At 35.6% G+C, this 12,076-nt stretch overlaps 1 pseudogene across 1 annotated transcript; it reads left to right on the top strand.

The window, feature by feature from the left end:
* Positions 1-2,296: 2,296 nt before the first annotated feature.
* On the top strand, positions 2,297-9,522 carry LOC148854692 (ATP-dependent RNA helicase HAS1-like; annotated as a pseudogene). The gene is made up of 12 exons (XR_016094763.1): positions 2,297-2,650; positions 3,948-4,133; positions 4,773-4,924; positions 6,163-6,246; positions 7,625-7,666; positions 7,748-7,816; positions 7,890-8,189; positions 8,310-8,348; positions 8,445-8,549; positions 8,686-8,754; positions 8,843-8,968; positions 9,054-9,522. The product of XR_016094763.1 is annotated as an ATP-dependent RNA helicase HAS1-like (transcript).
* The last annotated feature ends 2,554 nt before the right edge of the window (positions 9,523-12,076 follow it).

Here is a 12,076-nt window from a genome sequence, read left to right on the forward strand (position 1 = left end):
GGGATTATCTAATTGTAATGGGAGACAGACCATATTATGAGCATTCATGCATACTCACCCCAAGAAAATGACTTCCATCCTAATTTTTCTTTTTTTAAAAAGAAGGGGTAAACTGCTGAAACCTCTCCTTAAGTTTCTGGTTGTTAATGAAACATTTCCTGAAGATTGGTAATTGTAATCACCTCTCTTAAACTTTTTGACATAGTTGCAAAAGTAGACCCCCTTTGATAGAATCATTTAAAGAGAGACATGAAAATATCTAAAATACCCATGCTATTACTTCTAACAAAAATGTTTGTTTTTCAATTTTTCTCTTCATATGAATGATTGCCCCAAACTCTTCCATTCTCTTTTCCGAAATTGATTTATTTTCTAAATTTGTCCTTCATATCAATCACTAAAATGTAAAACTACAACTTTAAACTCTCTTTATTTTTATTGTCCATAAAATGTGTATTGTTTTTCCATGGTTTTTTTAGAGGATTATAATATGGGGACTACTTGCAATTTCTATTTTAGGCTTAGAATTTAGAACAATGTCAAGAGGAATTTGTTAATTGATTTCACATCCTTGATCTAGGCGGTTGAACCATTTGACTCAGGAACTAATCACTAGGTGATTCCATTCTCCTCTTAAGCCGGAATCTTCTAAAAACACCATTGACACATGTCAAACATTCAGCAAATCACTGACTTAGATGGTTGAACTGTTAAATCTCAAACAATGTTTTTTTTATATATTTTAACTACTTTTTATTTTTTAATATTTCATATCATAAAGGGTTGTTTTCTTCAAACCATACAGTTGAACTGTTGAACTAGAAACCAGTGGCCAAAGTAGTTTCATTTCGGATTGATTTTTAAAACCTTAATGAAACCACCTATTTCTGTCACATGGATATATATTTAACCAATCCAAACCATTTGAGGATTCACTGAGGATTTTCATAATTAATATAATATAACATGTTGGAAATTTTTTAAGCATAAAACAACTATAAAATGGGATTATTTTAGACATCTGACAATGTATGTTGGATTTTTTTTTTTTCATCAAGTATGGGAGATGAATTTTTTCTGATAGAAAACAAATGGGGCTCTCCCCGAAGCTAACAAGCTCATTAGCACCTGAACTTAGATTCAGTTTGGAAAGAGTATAAATACAAGGTCTCAAAATACAGTATATAAAGCTTTGCATTGTATATATTTGTATTTATGACTCAGTTTGGGAATAGTACAAATATAAATATGCACAGCGTAAATATAAATATAAATTTAAAAATACAAAAATATAAGGCTTTGCATTGTTTACACACTTTCCAAATTGAGCTTTTGGTTCAATTTAGAAAGAATACAAATACAAATATGTGCAATACAAATACATACAAACTAATATAAAATCCAAGGCTTTCCAAACTAAACTTAAAAGTTCTTTGCGCATGTGTGCGCTATAAACTGGTTTGATGAATTTTATTGATTTGTTTTTGACTTTTTTTCTGTAAAAGACTATGAATTCAACCTAAAAGAAAAACCATGCCACTACAACACACAAGGAAAATAAAAAACCTACCCACTAACTAAGGGCACTAACCACACACCATTGAAGTCTCAACAACTAGGGGTGATTAAATTTAGCCAGCCCAGCCTAGCCTTGGGCCTGGGCCCAATACTTTAGGCCCATTCTAACCGATAATTATTTATACAATTAAATATATATACACATTTTATTTCATTTTATATCACAATTGATATTATATATAAATATTATAATATGACAAATATAATACATATTATATAATATTATTTGTTATGTAAATTTTAACATAAATTTTATTTGTTACATATCATTTACTTATTGTTCTATATTTAAAATTATAGGCCCGGACCTGGCCTGGCCCAGCCATGATTTACTCGAAGTGCTGTAATGGGAATGAGTTTAGCAAATCGGTTTTGGCCCAAGTGCATGTGTTAAAAGACAAAATAACACTCGTGTAGCGCCATTTTTCTCTTCATAACCAGGGCTTTTTTGTCTTTTGAATGGGAATGATGCCCTTCCCGTGCCCCTATTTTATTTGCATTCTCACGTGCAAGTACAATGATTCGTGACTGCTACCTGCTGGGACCAGTCTCACCGTCTGATTAAGATTCCAAATTGTACACGTGGTTGACGTTAAACTCTGGTAGACGGTCCTTAGGACCTCCAACAAGTATAAACGCGGGAACAGAACCGAAAACCCTATAGATAAAAACGAAATTAACGGCCTTTCCTTCTGCTTTTGTGAGCTGACCCTTTTGATCTCCTTTCGCTTCAACGGAAGCAAAGCTAACGCACAGTGCTCAGAATGGATTCAACAGGGGGAAGTCAAAGCGAAAACGAAGAGATAAGAGATATAGAAAGAGAAAGAGGTCTAACGAAGAAGACACTGCAAAGGCAGAAGCAGAAGATAAAGAGGCGGAGAACTCAGATAGGAGTAGCCGAGACTTGGTGCAGGATGGAGAAGAAGGCGAAGAGAAAGGTACGGTCGGCGCGACCGCGAAGAAGTTGCAGAGTGGATCAGGAATCATGAGCAATGAGTCTTTCTCTCGGTTGGGCCTCTCAGAACCGACCATGAAAGCTATTCAAGACATGGGATTTGAGAAGATGACTGAGGTAGCGATTTTTTTTTTTTTTTTATCTTTATAACTTCATTACGGTTCGATGTCCTGGGACGTCTCACCATCGGTTCAGGTCGAACCATTTACTGAGCTTTCAATATGCGAATTAAATTGTATAAATAAACAAAAGAGCACAATTTAATCGTGCAATACCCAATTCAATTATGTGAACTTTAAGTTTTTGTTGAACTGAGAAGATACATGAACTTGGAGTTCGATTTGAACATTAGCCCATGCTTTCTTCAACACAACTCTTGTCTCTTTCATAGTCCAACCTTTACCGTTCCATAGTCCCTGGATTTTTTGTGTAACTTTTCTTAATCTAGACTTTTGTTTTCGTATATGTTTGCATTCGGATGATATTCGAGGTTTTAAGAGTTAAAAAATCTGCTGCACCACTTGTGAATTTTTTCTGGTTGACAAAGAAGCGTCATTAACTACCATGGACAAGTAAATTTTCTGAACCTTTTTGTTAATTGACTCCTAATTTCTACTTGACACAAAAAGTTGGTTAATCCACAAAAAAAAAAAAAGAGGAAATAACTTTGATTCTACAATCTTGTTCAGCAGCTTTTGGACCAATATTTCTCAACACTCTGTTCTAATATGCAAGAATTTGGTATGGTTACCCTGAAGCCCATCTTCCTTGTGAATTGATCTACTGGCATCGAATGACACACAGAATGGACAATTCAATAAGACATCTTGGATCAGATCTCTATAGGTTCACCAAACATCTATGCAGATGAAGTGTTCTGGATATCACAATGACCTAGGTCCAAGTTGTTGGAATTAAAACTTCAGTAGTGAACATTGTTGTACTCTTGTAGGTTTCCCTTTCAACTGAAAGTCTTAATTGAAATGATGCACAGGTTGCTTAGCATGCACATGATTGAAAATCAATTATCAACTTGTTGGTTTTCTACGAATGTTGGGTCACAGATCAACTTTTCTCTTTTTTTCTATATCATTATTCGATATCATATTCATAGGTAAGGAAACCTGTAGACTGATAATTATTTGCAAAAATACCATAGATATTGTCAAGAGAAACTATCCCAATCTCATATGGGATTACATGCTTGCTGCACAAATTTTTGTTTGACTGTCTTAGGTTTTTCATATTCTTCAGTTATCTAGTATCTCATATCATTTTAATATTTCATTTCAATCAGTGAAAGCATTCAAAAAAAAAATAAAATAAGTATCCTAAGATTTTGGCAGTTCTATCATCTGTAAAGATCTCCTCTAAGAACTGCTTTCTCACTATTCATTTCTCTTTACAACTACAGATTCAAGCTAGAGCTATCCCACCACTTTTGGAAGGCAAAGATGTTCTTGGAGCTGCAAGAACCGGTTCTGGGAAGACCCTGTCTTTTCTAGTACCAGCCGTTGAACTGTTATATCACATCTGTTTTTCTCATTGTAATGGAACAGGTGTTGTTATCATTTGCCCAACAAGGGAGCTTGCCATACAGGTAGAATCATTGCCATTCTTCTCAAAATTTCTGAAGAACAAGAATTTTCTCAATGGAAAATTTATTTTCCTAGTTTAACACTACTGCTTGCTTATGGGGAATTTTGTTAGTTAAAACTTTCAAGCATATATTTCTGGGTTCTTATCCCACATATCCACAAACTGTGTTTGACTCATTTTTCTCTTCTTACAGCATTGTTTAATTACATTTTTCTTTGAAACCAATCCTTACTCAAGTTGTTAATGTGCTGTTTTTCATCTCATAGATTTTCCATTCCTCTCATATAAAGATGTCTAATCTTATTTCCATCTACCTATGGTCCTTCGGAAAGGTTTTTATTTTGATAGAAAAAAAAGTTCCCTGCATCCTCTAATTATTCTTGAACTCTTTAATTTATAAACGCATCAACATGTTTTTCAAACCTTATCGTTTATTCAATTAACTAGTTAGGTATTATTTAGATTGCCTCTCATAATTTAAGAAAAAATTCTCAACTGAAGGCTTTTCTCATCTTGAGATAATTTTAGCATTTTCACTTGTAAGTTCTAACTAGCAGCATTCAAGTACTGTACAGTTTTAGCAGCATTTTATATACAAGGAGTTCCATTTGAAGACTAATCTTCCATTGATATAGTACAGACACATGCTGTTGCAAAGCTACTTCTTAAGTACCACACACAAACTCTGGGATTGATTATTGGTGGTGCATCTAGAAGAGGAGAAGCAGAACCCCTGGGAGACTTCTAGATCATCTTCAAAATACCAAAGGCTTCATATGCAAAAACTTGAAGGTAAATGATCCTTTCTTCCTTTGGTATTACTTCATTCATGTTTATGTTTAGTCCTTCCCCCACCCAGTGTTGCATTTCTGATTCCTTTCCCTCTTTCTGACTTTTAAATTATTCGAAAGTTCCTATTTCTTGTTTTGATGGGTTTTGAGTGGAGGAAATTTGGTAGAGGATAGGAGACAAGCTATATTGGTTGCTACTTGCTGGATGTCGGTGAATGAAATCTCATTATGGTGGATAAAACATCATCAGGAATGTATCGGATGTTTCAAATGGGTAGATTTGAATAATGTTGAAGAGATAAAGATGCAATAAATCTCGGGCTGGCAAGCATGAGAACACAGGTTTTAGTGTGAGAGCAGCCACTTTGTATAAAAAAGATGTGATTGGTTATCCAGTCCACCCCTCCCAAAACCCCAGATAACTGGGACCGACATTGGTTAATGGCCTTTAGATAAAGATGCAATTGAATAACTTTAAGATCCTTATTTAATCAAATCTACATTGTAAGTTCATTTCAAGTTATGCATATAGGACTCAGAGAGGGGTTGCATTATATATAATACATCTTTTCCACTATTGAATTCTACTTGTTTTATATCTACAAAGTTATGACTAAATATTATAAGGTAGTAGGTAGTTGTTATTATCATTGTGTGAGACTGCAATCTTGATTATGATGTGATACAGCTGGTGAATTATGGGGTACCCTACTACCCTTTCTAGCTCCAGATCAAGAACTATTCATTTGACCACCTTCCTCTGTGTGTGCACACGTGCGTGAATGCGCCACATGGAGCAATGATGTAGCTAATCCCAACCATCCATCTTATGGGATCTTCAATCTCATAATCCATATCAGCTTCAAATGTGACCTTGTATTTGGGAGTTTTTAGTGACATCGGATGTCCAGAGTTTTAAGTTTCTTAATTAAAAATATTCCTATAGAGAGGGGCTTTTTGTGGACATGTTCTGATGGTTTTCGGATGAAACATTAATGGGGTGGAGAGGGGAACATATGGGACCATTTGAAGCCCCCAACCATGTTCAAGTGGACGATATCTGTGTTATCCAGACTTCTCTGAAATGACCTAACTAGTAAACCTATTCCATATATACAATACTTTTAGTTCTGCAAACACTTTTATTTCTTTATTTGAATTAATAACAAAACTTATTTCTAACTTTGAAGTTCATTGTTTTCCGTGTGTGATTGCACAAATGCTCTATTTTATGTGCAGTGCCTTATTATTGATGAAGCTGACAAAATATTCGAAGCAAACTTCGAGGATGACATGAGGAATATTATTAAAATTCTACCAAAGGTAAATAATTTTTTAGTAAGTATTATTTTGAAAACTTAATTAGGTATATTGAGAAGGAAGTTTTGATGCAGTGCCTAATTTCCTTCCCTTTTTAACTTTGACTAATGCAGACTGACAAAAATAAGCGGCATTTCCTAGAAATTATGACTAGATCTTAACAAACTGGAATTATTGCTTCGAAATACTGAAATAAAATAACAATTGTGAAACTTGGACAACCTAGTTATTCAACTTTCGTTGGAGTAATTTCATTTTCTTTTTTTTACAATAGATCATTTAATATTTACATAATGTACTCAAATTTTAGTTTCAAAAAGTTTTTTTTTTCAATTGTTCTGTACAGAAAAGGTTAATGATTACTCATGCCCCTGGTTTCTGCTGCTAAGACATTGGTTGTTATTCATTACTAATTCTTTATCCTCTAGGATTGGTTTCTGATCTTATAATATAAAGAAAATCTAGAATCTGGAGAGCATGATTATTTTTCTGAATCCGTAATACCAAGGTTATCTGTAGAGCACATGCAAAAGAAAAGTTCTATGAGATCCTTCTATCTGGTTCATTCTCAAGAGACAACAGAAGTGGTTGGTGCTGCTTGTGTCTGGGGCCTTCAAATTCCTCCAAGTTTAGAGGCTTTTGTTTTACGCATTCTCTGCTAAGGCTCTTATAGTTGTATATTTGGAGTGTTTCACTTGTTTCTGTTGGATGCACATTTGTTTTACACATTCTCTGTACAAGTTAGAGGAGGCAGTGTTTCACTTGTTTCTTTTCTTCCATGAGTCTTGTATATTTGGAGTTTTCTCTGTTTTCTTTTTGATATCCTGGTAGGAATATGCTCTCTTGACCTTATCTTCTGTTGGTTATAGGACCTTTTAAATGATGATTCCTCCTGCTGTTTGTAGGGATGTTCATAAAAAGAGGAATGCAAGTATCTTTAAAGGGGGGGGGGGGGGTTTGAGCCTATCCCTGCATCTTTGTGCCAATGCTGTCTCATTTCTTATGGATAGAGCATTCACTTTAACAGATTTTTCTAGGTGTAACTGGAAGGACTTGTCTTAACTAACCATTTGTTTTGGGTGTAGAGATTAGCACACTCTAAATGGTTTTCAATGGGCTAGTCATCCACATTACCTTCTATGTTTTTAATGAATCATTTTCTATTTGATTCTGATCAGGTAAGTGAAAGGAACAATAGAAAAAACTTGAGATATGCCTGATAGCATAAAATGATAGGTGCTCAACAATATATACTGACATCTATTCTGTACTTATGACTATTATATTAATTGCATCTCGGTCTGATTGAAATGAGATGGAATTGTATTCTTGTTCATTTCTTGTTCATAGTGATCTAATTGAAATATTTGTAATATGCCAGGAAAGGCAAACAGCTCTTTTCTCTGCTACTCAGACTACAAAGGTTTGTATTTTGCATGCAAAATTTTCATGATTTGTTCTGCCTGTCCTAGTAATCTCAGGGAAGAATAATTTATTACTTCAGGTTGAAGATCTTGCACGGGTGTCATTTCACACAACAGTGTATATTGGCGTGGATGATGGGAGGTCAAAGGTAAACAAACAGCCACAATGATTTCATTCATCCCAACTATTAGTGGAAGCTAATATGAATGTAGGAAATGTAGGTCACTAATGATGGACTGCATGAAGGCTATTGTGTCGTGCCAAGTGCTAAGAGATTTATTGTTCTCTATTCTTTCTTGAAGAGAAACCTGTCAAAGAAAGTGATGGTGTTCTTCTCCTCATGTAACTCGGTCAAATTTCACTCTGGCCTTCTCAAATACATTAAGATGGATTGCTTTGATATCCATGGACAACAAAAGCAAACAAGAAGGACGTCCACCTTTTTTTATTTCTGCAACACAGAGAAGGGAATCTTGTTGTGCACTAATGTAGCTGCTCGTGGGCTTGATATTCCTGCTGTGGTATACCTCTTTCTTCTATATCTTGGCAATTATATTCTGTGCTTACCATTCTTGTGCATATGATCCAGAATGCTCACCTTGATTTCCTTGCCCTTTCTTTTTTCTTTGCCTATTTCATAGGACTGGATTGTGCAGTATGATCCTCCAGATGACGTTAGGGTACCTTCATTCTCTGCCAACATGTTCTAATTTGTTTGTATTGTCTGCATCCTTGGGTAACTATTTCTTTTAAAACTTTGTTATTACTACTTTCAGGAATATATTGCCCGGGTTGGCCGTACAGCCCGTGGAGAAGGTGCAGAAGGTCATGGCTTGCTCTTCCTGATACCAGAGGAGTTGCAAATTCTTCGTTATCTTAAGGTTTAGCAATTTTCATAAACAAGAAAACTACCTTCCCTGTTGCTTGCTTTATTTTAGGGATGGGGTGATGAATTTGATGGACAGATCTTAGTATGATCTTATTCTTTTCTTCTTCTTTTTTCTTAATTCATTGCAGTCAGCTAAAGTACCAATTGAAGAGTATGATTATGATGAAAAGAAGCTGGCAAACATGCAGTCTGCCCTGGTATTCTCCTGCTTCTTATATGTTTGATAATTCTTTGGTAGTTAGCAATAAAGTGGAGGGATTGCAGTTGATCTGGGAATTGATGCAGGAGAATCTAGTAACAAACAACCATTACCTGCACCAGTCTGCTAAGGATACATACAAATCATATATATTGGCATACAATTCGCATTCTATGAAGGATGTTTTCAATGTCCACCGCCTTGATCTTCAGGTACATACCTAAAAATTCATCATCCAAGGACTATATATATGAGCATATAATAAATTCCTGCATGCTGTTGGATCATGATTGACAGGCTGTTGCTGCTTCATTTGGCTTTTCTTGTCCTCCAAAAGTAAATCTTAACATAGACAGTAGTGCATCAAAGTTTAGAAAGAAAATGCATAGAATTGAAGGGAGCCGAAGTGGGTTCAGTGAAACCAACCCTTATGGAAGGAAGAACTGTGAAGATGATAAACGACAATTTGTAAGGTACTAGCAGAATCCGCAGTGTTGGATAAGTATGGTTCTGTTCTAATATTTGGTAGAGGTGTCTTACCTCTCAGCCAGTTCCAGGCTTCCAGCTAAGTTGCTAACAAGTTTTGTCTTGCTTTTTGAGATATTTATCATCATTTAATTTCTTGAGCCACTAGAGCAATCAAATTTCACCACTATATTCATTTTGCTTAGACAAATTGTATGGACCCAATTCTATCATCTTCAAGGGGTCCCATTCCCATATAAATACGAGTTGACTCCCTGCATCTGGGTTTACCTTTTACCCACCTCAGCGATGCAGTCTGCAGCAAACTAGAACAGAGACGTTTTAAGAGGATATTTTCTTCAGATTTAAGAATTGAGTGGGCAGATTCCAGAATACGATTCCACTGCTTGGGTTAATTTTTGAGAAAAAAAAAAGTTGAATTAATAAAACTAATGAATTTTAGAACCTCACTCCTCTTCTTTTAACATCTTTTAGCGTCGGTTTGGTTTATAACTGGAATTGGAATCAGAATCGGAATGATCAATTCCTATAATCTGTTTGGTTCAGACATGAATCAGAATGGGAATTGAAATCAGTTTGAATGAAATTTTATTCCCATGCTCAAATGGAAGAATACTATTCTACAAGAAATTGGAATGGGATTCTGCAACCAAACAATTGAAATTGGAATAGTATATTCTGATTCTGATTCCAGACCTCTATTCGAGTGAATCAAACAGGCCGGTAATGGATTTGTATTTCCTAATAGAATAGGATTTTTTTTAAGAAATAGGAGATGTTAAGGATACGCTTTTTTTCCTTGTAACAATTGCCAATGTATCTTACGTCAGTGTGGTTAGGCTTAGATGAGATGTAAAATCCCAAAGCCAACTAGGCCATAATTTTACAGGTGGTCAGATCGTTCAGCACATAAACATGTCCAAAAAGCTTACTTGTTAGCGTTCTAACTGTCCAGTCCAATCCAAGTCTGACAATACCTCACATCTAAAGCGATGCCTAAGACTCACCCTTAGTAAGGGTCCCTTATTAATGACGGGCTTTTGTTAATGGAAATTCAAACAGAAGGGACACTACTGGTACTATACTCTCAAACGCCAAGATTATCCTCATTTTCCTTTTGGGTTCCGTTGTGTCAAGATTATCCTCATTTTCCTTTTGGGTTCCGTTGTGTCAAATAACGTATTTATTACTGTCATCTTTTTCACCGTAATTCAGAAAGATTGTATAAGAATTGTTTATGAACTAAAACATGAGATACAAAACTAAACAATTATAAAATTTGATTCAAACACAATGCATAAAAACTAAAAATGGACTATAGAAATTAATACTTAAACAAACTCGCAAAACCAGAAAACATACTTTGAAATTTGAATTAACCTTCAAAGTTGGTGTACATAATAAAAAAAAATGTTGAAACAAAAACATGAAGCTTCAGTGCCACTAACCTATGACACAGACCTCATCTACACAATAAAACCTCTACAGACGACAAATTTTATAACTCAATTAGAATCATGCCTATTGTAAATTCTTTCTCTCCTTTATTTTCTACTCATAACATGCAATAGCAACATCTAAAGCGACACCTAAGGCTCACCCTTATTAATGAATGAAGATTCATAGGACTAACCGACTAAGGGGGTACAGGTAAGGGTGTCAATGGATCGAGCTTGGCTGGACCCATCGAAACCAAAATCAATTTGAATGAATTAAGTTGGTCAATAAGACATTGAATTGGACCAGCCCAGACTTAATGGTCCAAAATATTTATTAGATTGGATTTAACCTAATCCATTTGTAATGATTTATATTGAACTGTCGCATTGAAACCAATATATATCTGGTCCATTGACATATGGTAAGATAAGAGCACGGGTGTCAATGGACCAGGTTAGTGTTAGACCGAATCTAGATTAAAATCAATTTGAACAGTTTATATGGTCTAATGGACCAGTCCAGAATAGTCCAAAGTATTCATCGGATTGAATTGGAGCAATATCCAATCCATTAACAGCCTTGGGTAGAGGAGGAAAGGGGCCCAAGAACAGCCTGCACTTTTTCTTCCATATTGCTTAGGTTTTGAGGAATTGGTTTTACCAAATGAGATTTTTCAGACGATTTGGAGAATTAGCCGGCGTGGCAATTTTATAGATCGGAATTAAAAAAAAAAAAAAAAAAACTGTTTCATCCGATCAAGCATCCCCTTACTTTGGAGCTCAAAAGGAATCTCTAGCCTCTGTATTCTTCTCCCTAGCCTTTTTCTTTTTATATTTGGTCATACGCACCACTAACAACCCCCTCCCCAAATTTGGTGGTTGCAGAAATCGAATCTGTGTCTATGCTAAAGTGAACCAGCTTACATTTTTCTCTCAAAAATCAAGAGATCCAGGCTCTTATCATCACTTTTGAGCTCCAAAGGGCTGTACAAGTCTTATATTTTGGCTTGGTCTTTTTTATTTTTTTGGTTCCATGGGGCTACACAATGGGAGTGGCCCATGACCCCACAACCCTGGTGTAGGCAAGACCAGATCTATTCTTCAAACCTGGCGCCTCACAAACACATCTTATCATGCATGGGGAACATCTCCTGCACTTATTAATTATTATTCATAAGAGATGTTTCCAATGCACGATGGATGTGCATGTAAGGCGCCCATTTAAGAGGAACACAGTATAAGCAGGATTTGATCCCGAGCCTTCATTACAACTAGCAGGAGGCTTTAGCAACCAACGAGTTGGCACCTTGTCCATGGAAATAACAAGAGGGACTGTTGGGTAGTGTGGGGTCTTCAATTTTTTAACTAGCTGCGGAACAAATCCATGGTTTTAAA

The sequence above is a fragment of the Nelumbo lutea genome, chromosome 4, assembly GCF_056320005.1.
Source record: "Nelumbo lutea isolate HS-2025 chromosome 4, American lotus-T2T, whole genome shotgun sequence".
In the NCBI taxonomy this organism is placed as follows: Eukaryota; Viridiplantae; Streptophyta; class Magnoliopsida; order Proteales; family Nelumbonaceae; genus Nelumbo; species Nelumbo lutea.